Source organism: Rhagoletis zephyria, unplaced genomic scaffold, assembly GCF_001687245.7.
Source record: "Rhagoletis zephyria isolate East Lansing unplaced genomic scaffold, Rhagoletis_zephyria_1.1 Rzeph_scaffold_00687, whole genome shotgun sequence".
In the NCBI taxonomy this organism is placed as follows: Eukaryota; Metazoa; Arthropoda; class Insecta; order Diptera; family Tephritidae; genus Rhagoletis; species Rhagoletis zephyria.
Window position 1 is genome coordinate 128,182 of NW_016157771.1, and position 11,745 is coordinate 139,926.

An 11,745-nucleotide genomic window follows, 5' to 3' on the forward strand; every position below is an offset into this window, starting at 1 on the left:
AATGTCGTCCATCCAGCGCACGGGCCGCCAGCCACTCAATTCAGTCAAAACCTTTCGCAGTTGTTTTTCACTTTTAAAATGTTTGCGTTTGCTTGCCGCATGTATAACTAGTCGCCGATTGAAGTCGATACGCCAACGAATATGTATGCCAATTGAAGGCTGTTTCGCCCTATTTGGTTGTAGTTGGCATATCCCGATTTGGACAAGCGTTGGTTTCGAACTTACGACTGTACATATAAAGTGCATTATGTATGTACGTAAGTTTTTCTATGTGTACACATTGCTTATAGCTATACACACTCATTTTTTCAGCGGCAAAACAAATAAAGAAACTAAATAAATACATTAAAAAATGCGTGGTTGATATACCTTTCATGGAGCTTCACATTTAAAACGAAGTATTTATATCTCTGATTTTTACCTAATCCACATACACGCCTGCATATACCTATTGGAATATAGTATATTTACATAAATACGTAAGCATATGGATTTTTTTATCTTAGCAACTCTCGCAAACAGCACACTTTTTAGACTAACAGACATACATCATCAGCAAAATGCAAAACCGCGTATGTGAAGTTTTAGAAATTATTTTCTAGAGCGTAAAAACACGCATATTTCTCGTTCTCTTTTTTATAAAGCAATCGCATTTCTGGCTACTATATTTCAGGACGAATGGATAAGGAACGAGCCAAGAGCTTGTGTGAGCAAATCCAATTTTTGACAGCCAATGTCACTTACGCGGCTTTGCAGAATGACGATACGCGGTTTTGTACTTTAAACGACGATATGTACATATATTAAAATAGAGAAATAATCATTTCAGTGTCAACTTCACTAGAAAGCAGTATACTCATTATAGCAGTGTATAAAAAAATACAGGTGTAACACATACAACCATGCTTTCACTACTCAATCGATCGCCATACAATTTTGCATACCGGTGTTATTTAGAATAACTTAAAAGTAAGGACAGCGTGGCAACTTCCATACAAACAGAATTTTTCATACTGCATATCTCTGGAAGTATTTGTGGTAGAGTACTGGAACTTGGTATGGAGATATCTAAAATCAATTCCATACTCACGGAGGAGTGCTACCACCTGTTTAAAACAATAAATTTAAATGAAGGGAAATATTTATTTGAAATTTATATTACAATATGGGCCTAAGACGTAAGAGGCTCAAAAAGGCGGTTGTTTAGAAATATTTTGAAAAAAGGAACTTAAATCAGATATTAGCGAACCTGAAATGTATGTATGTACTAGGAATCCCGGTACCCCGGCCTTTTTGCGGTACTAAAAATCCCGGGATTTTCGGGATTTGTTATTTGCACTGATGACAATAATAGAAACTACTTTTCTTGACCAGTATTTACTATATTTCTGTTTTTTTATTTAATAAATACAATTTTTTATAAATGTCTAGCTCATTATACATATAACACCGTGCGATAGTAAATTATTACTCACAAAAATCTATATATTCGGGAAACCATGGAACAAATGTAATAAAATTGCGTTTTTAGTTTTTCTCTCTGACGTCAGTAATTCAAAAATTATTTTAAAAAATTCAGTGAAATGTGATACGCCTCTTTAAATAAACAAGTAGGCTTCAAACCCATTTATTTATTATTAACTTTTTGTACCATAAAGTACGATATAGACGCAATTTTCTTGATTTAAGTTGAAAAGTAATGAATATCTAAATCCCGGGATCGTAAAAAGTGAAAAAATTAACATCCCTAGTATGTACATATGTATTTATATGTATGTATGAAAAATTAGAATAAGGGTGCCAAAGGAAAGGTTGTTAAGAAACGTTTGATTTGAACTGAACATTTAGAATATTATCGGGTAAAAATTGAAAGGGCTTTATTTCGAAAGCACATGTAGCAGGGTTTCCGCCTCTTTTATTCACTTGAAACTTGTAATTATAACGCTAAAATTTAATGGGCTATAAAACTGTGCACTTAATTTAAATTTTTACAATTCAGAGAAAAGAGTAAAATTCGTCTGAAAATTTGTTGAATTCAATTGAATGTTTTCTACAAAGGTTTAAACTTTGGTCTTTTTAGAGAATGAACTGCATTTGAATTGAAAATTTTTTAAAATAAATAAACATAAGTGGCAAACAATATCACGAAATAGGGATGCTGATAATATGACCGATACTGTATGCACATATGTTGAGTTTTTTTAAATCAATTATACTTCATGAAACACGCAATAGGGAAAAGTTGGGGATGGAACCCAAAATAATACACTGGCTATAACAGCAGCAGTTAGACCAATTCTCTATCACGGTATAGTGGTATGGTGGGTAACACTCTTGGGAAAGAGGTAAACTTACAAAAATGGATTAAGTTCAAAGGCTTACGTCCACACTCATAACTGGTGCGATGCGAATAACACCATCCAAGGCACTGTATGCCCTACGGAATTTTCTTCCGGTAGACCTGTATGCCAAACAGGTCGCAAGCGGTGCGGCAATTCAAATGAATATTCTAAATAAGTAGTCAAATACCAGTTATGATCATGGTATAATACTAACGGAGTTTCCGGAGCTTCCCGCATTTGTGGCCTATGCACGTCCCAAGCCTGCGCCCGTTATAGCGTTTACGACCTCACTAATCTGCGGTTAAACATCGTTGTCGACCTCTTCGACTTCATGCATAGAACAGGGAGCCGGTAACGTCGATAACATGTTTAACCGGAGATTAGTGTTAACCAAACATTGAGTAACCGGCACTTAGTATAGCTGCATTTTTCCTGTAGAATGCTTATTTCAGAAAAAGATTTATTCATTATACATGCACATGTTTCGTTTAACAGCATCGCGGGATCAATAAAATGATTTAATCTTTCCATTTCAAGATGGTCTAAAGACTGTAAGGTTTCAAAAAACACAGTTTTAAATATCCGAGTTGTCTAATAGTTGAATACATATTTATCCCCCTTTTACAAACACATTTATATATACTTTATTCTAATCATCTCCCATACATATGCCTGCATACCAAATTTCAGGTTCATGTGACTTATAGTTCCCAATTTATGGCTGGTTAAAAATTCCACGCCTATGGGATATGACACGTCCCCCTTTATAAACCCATTAATATATATCTTACTATAAACACCTACCAAAAATAAGTATCTCTGCATACGAAATTTCAATTTCATTGACTTATGATTTTAAAGTTATACTTAGCTGATAAAAACTTCCACGCCTATGGGGATTTGCGACGCCTCCTTTTACATATTTATTTTATATATATCTTTTTATAAGCGCCCACCATTTCTATACCTGCATAGCAAATTTCAAGCTCATGGGGCTTATGATTCCGAAGTTATAGCTGATAAAAAATTCCACGCCTATGGGATGTGCCACGCCCCCTTTTACAAACTCATTTATTTATAGCCTACTATAAGCACCTACCATAGCTAAGCCTGCATACTAAATTTAAAGTTCATGTGACTTATGCTTTCGAATTTATAGCTGATAAATAATTCCACTACTGCGGGATGTGGCGGGCCACGCCTTATTTTACAAACTCCTTCATATATACCTTCCTATAGGCACCTTCCGTAGATATGCCTGTATACCAAATTTCAAGTTCATGGGGCTTATGGTTCCGAAGTAATACCTGATGAAAATTCCACGCCTATAGCATGTGCGACGCCCCCTTTTACAAACTCATATATATATATGCATACCTTACTATAAGCACCTACCGTAGCTGTGCTTGCACACCAAATTTCAAGTTCGTGGGGCTTATGGTTCCGAAGTTATAGCTGATAAAAAATTTCGCGCCTATAGGAGATGCCACGCCCCCTTTTACAAGCTCATATATATATGCATACCTTACTATAAGCACCTACCGTAGCTGTGCTTGCACACCAAATTTTAAGTTCGTGGGGCTTATGGTTCCGAAGTTATAGCTGATAAAAAATTTCGCGCCTATAGGAGATGCCACGCCCCCTTTTACAAGCTCATATATATATGCATACCTTACTATAAGCACCTACCGTAGCTGTGCTTGCACACCAAATTTTAAGTTCGTGGGGCTTATGGTTCCGAAGTTATAGCTGATAAAAAATTTCGCGCCTATAGGAGGTGCCACGCCCCCTTGTCGAATTCTGATTTTTTTCTCCCTAATATAGGCCCAGGTGTCATGGCAATACTCTGTCCAAATTTCGTTCGATTCTGTCTGTCCGTTTAGGCTGCAACCTGGCACATACATATACAAGTACATACTTCCAGAAATATATAGGAGATATCTATCCTTCTCTTAGCGTAAAGTAATTTTTGAGAATATCCCGACCCAAGCGCCTCCTATCGTGTAATTTTTTAGTCCTAATATTCCTTATCAATTGGCTAACTTATGTTCAAAATATGAGCCAAGTCGGCAAGTAAATGCAATTTTTAGGAATATCCTGACCCCAGCGCCATCTAGCGCGCAAATTTTTGGTAGAAATATTTCTTTTCATGGTACTGATATACGTTCTAAATATGAACGAAATCGGTCCAGCGGTGTAGTAGTTTAGTGACATTCAATATACGGAAAACTCTATGAAATTGTGAAATCGTGACGTCTCGGCATTCTTCATTTTTCGGCGACAACAAAAAAATTAAAATTTTTTTAAATCGAAAAACCTTCCACACAGAAGGTCCAAGAAAGTACTTTTTACAGAATTGAAATCGGTTCAGCCGTTTGGTCAGGCATCGCGGTCATACGAAAAACATTTCATTTTTATATATATAGATAAGTCTATCTTTTACTTTTCCAGTGAAATGTAGAAGTTAAACTTATAGGGATGCAATTCGTTGCTTTTACTATAGGGGTATTCTCTGAGTCTTGCAAAGCCCTTGCACGGTGCACGGATTGCACAGTTTGCAAAGCTGTCCCATACGAAGACCGGTTTTAACCGTGCAATCCGTGCAATCTGTGCCCCATGCAAGGGCTTTGCAAGACTCAGAGAATACCCCTTATATGTAGTTTGCTAATTGAAGTATGCCGACCAAATTAATTAAATGATTATTTTGTTAATATCCTTTCTTATAATTTTTTTCATCACTAATTTTTTTCTCTGTAGGCATACATAAATAAGTATGTATGTATGTATATTTAATTTTAAGTGAAATATGTAGGTATTATATATTGTATACGTTTTCTTAATTTGTTGTCCTTGAGATTACAGCAATATTGGTACATACCGTTTTGCCATATACGTACATATGTATGTATGTATATGTACTTAATATAAAATAGGATTAACAAAAATAAAGCCTGTTGGGAATATGAAAATTATTTATGGACAATGAATATTTTACGAGTATGTAATTGTAGTTTGTCTGAGGGCCTGCATAAAACTTTACAGCCGTTGCCACAGTTCGACATCATAGCGAAATGTAAAATTCTCAATCTCAGCCCGAGTCAAAAAGCTCGAAAAATCCACAACATCCTAGCAGGAAAATGGAATGTTTGGTAATGTGGAAAGTAATGTCTCGCCTTACACACCGCTGCTACATATGCCTATATAACTTAGTCGTTAATCTTTTCGTCGTATAAAAAGGTAATGCATTCCCCATTTTCCCACTGGGATTGAGAATAAATACACAAATATTTACTTAAACATATGTATGCATTCAAAAGCTTTTATGCACATATTCTCATCTGTTGGATTGAATATTTTGCAAGGTTTCTGCCTGCAGCTGAACTATTTTCAATTTGGCAATTATTACAGTAGCCATAAAATTTGACAATTTATTGACAACAATTCAGTAGAAGCAAACTAAAAATATATTTATTATGACTGTTAACATGCATATGATACATATAAAATCGTGACACAAGTGCCAATGCATTGGCGAGCCTAAATACAACTGAGTGTAGAGAAGTGCATATACTCACATACATATATACATATGTATGCCTTTACATGTCAATTTAGAGAGTCCCCACGGACCATTCCTTTCACGATCTTCGGAAAGAATATTTCACTCTTCATCACTTACATGCATACATACATACATGGTTGGGCTGGTAATGGTATGAGGAAGAATTACGTGCTGTGAGACTTTTAAACTTCGCCAATGCCAAATTTCCTGAGTTTGCCGACGAGACACGATAACTTATTTTTGAGTCGTAGATTGCGGATCTGCATATATACCGTTTTTATAGATCAGGTGGTTTTTTTTTTCAATTGCGAATGAAAAAAATAATATGGAAAATGTTACTCATACGCCATGTACGAGTATGTACGACTACGGCTATGTACGATTTGGCGTATGAGTAACATTATTTCCGGATTCTGTTTCATAAAAAAAAACAAAATTATTACACATTTTCTTTAGAACATTCAAAAGTAGTTTATATATCCACCGATTTTCATCGTTAGTAGCTAGTAAGATTTTTTGGCAAAAGAACAGGCTTTAATACAAATGAATTCAAAGAAAAATTAATTTTTTAATTTTTTTATTGTTAGTCTGTTTTTTTTATAAAAATGAAAATATCTTTGGGAAATGACCTGATCTCGAGAAACGGTATACAGATCCAACATCTACGACCAAAAATTAAGTTTACGTGTTTCGGCATTTTTTTTTTTTTGTGTAATTTCAAAATTTGAGATTTTCCCTACAGTTCCCTACATTTTCCACACCAGATTTTGACACGTTTCAAAATATTAGGGCAACTCATCTAAACGCGTAAATGCCTAGCAACCATGTAAACCTCGTAAACTTAATTAATTTTGTAAGGAAAATCGCTTTATTTACGAGGTTTACGCGGTTACGAGGAATTTACGCGTTTCGATGAATACCCATATTACTATTTTTCCTTATTTAATTTTGGATATTTTTTTATAAACAAAACATTTTTATTTAACAAAAAGCGCGTAAATCCAAGTTTTAAACTTTGTGCAATATTTTTAAAAAATCCACAAGCTTTCGTAAAAATTGCGATTTTTTTTTAATTATATTTCCCAAAAATATTCTGAGTATGTAGTTTTGCAGCCCATTGAATTCTAGTAGAATAAAGTGCAAGTTTCGAATGGCTAAAAATTGACGTTGATTTTTTAGAATTTTTTCGTCTTATTTGCACCCATTTAACGAATAAACATAAATTATTTATATAGGGAAAAAAACCATAACATCTTCGACAAAAATAAAATTAATAGAAAAACAAGTAAGAAAGCTACCGCTACATAGGCTAAGCCGGGGTGTATCAATTTTGAGTAAATTAGCGTCCTTAAATTTCGAAATATTGAAGTTTCAAGCATTTCTAAAATTTGCCGTTATATGTAAAGCGGCCGTAATTTTAGTCCGATTTCAATAATTTTGAACGTTTTGCTTTTATGTGGCAAGCACAATACCCATACCGAGTTTGGTACAAATTGGTAGAACGATTACCGAGTTACATATATGTGATCATAAGTGGGCGGTGCCACACCCATTTTCCAAAATTTTATCATAAACGTATTTCTTGGTAAAGAATTGTTGCAAGCGTCAATTGTGAATAAATCAGCTTTAATATTTACTGATTTATCGAAAATTTCGTATATCTCTAAATTACCCTTATATGGAATGTGGGCGTGGTTATTGTCCGATTNTTGCAAGCATCAATTTTGAATAAATTAGCTTCAATATTTACTGATTTATCGAAGATTTTGTATTTCTCTAAATTACCGTTATATGGGATGTGGGCGTGGTTATTGTCCGATTTTAAAAATTTTCGGCCATTTGGTATGCTGTACCAAGGCCAAGTTTGGAAGAAATCGGTGCAGCGGTTGCCAAGATATACACATGTAGGCATAAGTGGGCGTGGTTACGCCCTTTTTTCAAAAATTTATAATATTCTTATTTTTCGTCTAGAAGTTGTTCTAAATATCAATTTTGAGTGAATAATCTTTAGTAGTTACTAAAATATCGCAGTTTTCGTATTTCTGAAAATTACCGTTATATGCACTTAGATAAAAGTCAGCTAAATAAATTTCTCTCAACACATCATTTGGTAACTATAGCCAAATAATGTAATTGTAACTAAATCATGTGTTGAAGAAAACATAATTAGTTGATGTAACTAAACTCTTTTCTCAGTGTGGGAGGTAAGCGTGGTTATTGTCCGATTTTGCCCATTTTCAATGCTATCCGTCCTACGCCCGATAGAATTACACGTACCAAGTTTCGTTAAGATATCTTAATTTTTACTCGAGTTATCGTGTGCACAGACGGACGGACGGACGAACGGACAGACAGTCACCGCTTAATCGATTTATCTTTTCATCCTGATCATTTATGTATACATTTGTCTATATCTATCTCGATTCGTTTTGCCTGTTACAAATAACCGTTATGTGAACAAAGTTATAATACCCTTGTGCACAAGTGCGCTCGGGTAAAAAAATTAGAGGTATGCCTCTACACTAAATGTGTCCCACGCGCTGGACATGGATGTCTCGCTCAGAGAAATTAATAACAGAGTAACCAAAAATTTGCCACGCGAAAACTAAACAGTGTTGAAGCTATGCTTGATGGTATAGGATAACCAAAGCCACCCCACAGCTCTGTTAAGCATAAACAGGGAAAATACCTAAAAGGACGCGAGTTCGAAGAAGACAGTTTAACACTTTATCTGCAAGAATGTAGGCTCAAAACTCTAGGCCTACATTTCCTGCAGAATTTAATATGTTTAATAAATATTCAGAAATTCCACAAAGCTCCCAAGTGATTGCAGGTTTGCACGAGTTGGTAGCTTTTAAAGCTTAAAGGCCTTATTCATTAAAAATAAAGTCGCTTTAAAAAAGGTTTATAAAGTGAAAAATGTATGAAATCGTCATTTTATAAAGCTCTTTAAACCTACTTTATTTTTTATGAATAAGGCCATAAATTTATATCCTCGTTGTTTATTATTAGAATTATTTTTATTTTTTATTTTTTGTCCTGAGTAGTAACTACAGCAGTCCTCCCCAGCCATGCTGCCTGCCATGAACCGCCGCTTTGCATACCAATCGAATTATCATTTATCAAAAAATCATTTCACAAAATGGTGCTTGTAGTGCAAATTTGAAAAATAATTGCAGATTTGCATCGCATGCTTTTCATTTTCGCACATACATACTTATGTTCATACTTCAATAACTGCTGATTGACTGGCATATTGAAATCATCAATTTTTACTCGTGCCATATGCATGCCCATCTGGCTGAGTAAAATGCAATGTTTTGTTTTTTATTAGTATTAGTGAAATATATGGTATTTTGCAAATGATTAGAAACATTCAGAACACGTATTTCCTTACTTTTACATATCAGGCGTGGTATCTATGTGTGTAGGTAAACTAATTTTGAATTCTGTAGGTAAGTATTAGGAATGTTAGTCCCGGGATCCCGGCCGTTTCTAGGTTCCGAAAATCCCGGGATTCTTGGCATGGACTTTTGGGATTTGTAATTTGGACTGATGGCAATAATAGAAACTCGTTTCTTGACCTGTGTTGGCTATACTTCTTTTATTTTTTTAATAATTACAATTTTTTTATAAATGTCTAGCTCAATATGCATACATATAACGAAAACCATGGGTCAAATATAGTAAAATTGCGTTTTTAGTTTTTCTCTCTGACGTCAGTAATTTAAAAATGGCATTCAGTGAAATGTACTTAGAGAAAAAGTATAGGTACCAGGTACCACAGTAAAGAGAAAATTCTGTAGAATTTAAACAGATTAAATTTTTTGGTGCATAAGGACGGGTAAGTATTGAAGATGTCCTTTTAAAATTTTATCCTTGAAACTTTGCAAATTTTATTTTTGAAAAAATTATATGTTAAGGACTCGATAACATCGTCGAATTCGTCCTTGTGAATTCAAAATATTTGATTTTTTTTTTTAATTCTAAAGAAATTCTGCTTTCATTCGGTACCCATATTTTTATTCTACATTGCATTGAATTTTTTAAATAATTTTTGGAATTAATCATATCTTTAATATTACAAAGTCCTTTAAAATAAATCCTGACGTCAGAGAGAAAAAATAAAAACGCCACTTTAAATAAAAAAGTTAGGTTTCAAACCCATTTATTTATTATTTATTTTACGGTAGGAGAGCTTCTGAAATAATATAGAAGCAATTTTTTTGATTTAAGTTGTTGAAAATTAATGAATATCTAAATCCCGGGCATAATCCCGGGATCGTAAAAAGCGAAAAAATTACCATCCCTAGTAAGTATGTATGCGTATATGTACGTTCATTAGAGTGGTTCAAATTTAAATAAAAAGTTGTACAGTTCATTCGACTTCCGAACAATTTATCTTTGCTAGGTACTTTTCCTCTCATCGTTTCATTTTTCTTAAGAATTTAAAGATAATTATTTAACAAAATTAAGGCGAAAACATTAACAGTATTTAAACATTTCTACATTCTAAGATTTGAGCTGCAAGACAACTAAAAATACGTGGCACCCAAAATTTTAGTACCTTCGAAAAGTTGGACCGACCTATTGTGCATATAGATACACATATGTAGGTATGTATGTACATAAGGCCATACATATACATAGTAGCTATGCAAACATACACACATAAACATATGCATGTTTAAATGAGTATGCGTATTGCTGCATCGGGTACGCTTCTAATGGACTAACGCCACAGTTTTTTTTTTTACTTTTCGCCATAAACACCTGCGCCATATGCAAAAAATTATATCTCCAATAATTCCGCTGTAATTGCAGTCTTTGAAAATTTATGTTTGTTTTTCATTGAGCAATAAATATCATTTGAGTAAATTCCTCTTATTTCGCGTGATATATCAAAGTAGGATACTCGACATTTTCAACATTTTACAAATTTATACATATGTAAATATGTATTAGGATTTAAAACTAAAATAGGACGATATTACCTTAGTAACTTATAACAGCCGTTAGTGTGGGCCGAAAATCCGCTTTGTTCGACTTGTGATTGGTACTAGCAAAAATATGGTTCATTAACGTATTTTTTAATTTTTATTTTTTGAGCACATTGAACTTTGATGTACTTGGGCGAGCCTAAGATATTGACCAAAAATTGTCATCTTTCACATAGATTGTTTTAGGAGCATAATGATCACGCTAATATCCATATGAATATTTTTCTTACATAATTCTGATGCGACAACTTTAAGTATTATTTAGAGTATTGCATTAAGTAATAGTGACGCAAATAGTTAATCTTATAACAAATAAGGTGGCATTCTGGATTGTCTGCTTCTAAAAAATGCGCACATGAAGATCGAAGGGGCGCTACCCGTAACACTGACAATGGCCCTATAGACCCTTCTTTACTTTTCACCTGTGGACTTATCTGGAAAATTACAGACAAGTTGCAGTTCAATATTTAAGACTCCAAATAATGATTTTTGTAGACGCGATTGGGAAGAGATCCTGTATCCCGATGATAAGGCCATTTACACTGATTATTCCAAATTGTATTTTTCAAGCTGAACAGCACTCAACGAAGCTGCAAGGTGGCTGATCGATCGGATCTCTCAACCCGCATACAGTAGCTAACTTTTGTGATAGTCAGGCAGTTATTAAAGTACTTTTTTATACATGTATTTACTTAATGAATAAGCCTATCAACAAGTTTTAAAATCTTAACTCTAATTAATTGTATGATGGCTTAAACTCTGGCATCCAGCCCGTTCAGTTTAATGTTGCTCATCATAAGGCTGGCAGATCTGATCTTCACGGGAGGGTAAGGTTACCTGT

At 34.2% G+C, this 11,745-nt stretch overlaps 1 long non-coding RNA gene across 1 annotated transcript; it reads left to right on the top strand.

Moving 5' to 3' along the window:
* Positions 1 to 651: 651 nt before the first annotated feature.
* LOC108361032 (uncharacterized) lies at positions 652 to 10,533 on the top strand. Its single transcript, XR_001847225.1, has 3 exons — positions 652 to 794; positions 5,410 to 5,415; positions 10,507 to 10,533. It is a non-coding gene; the product is annotated as an uncharacterized LOC108361032 (long non-coding RNA).
* Positions 10,534 to 11,745: the final 1,212 nt, after the last annotated feature.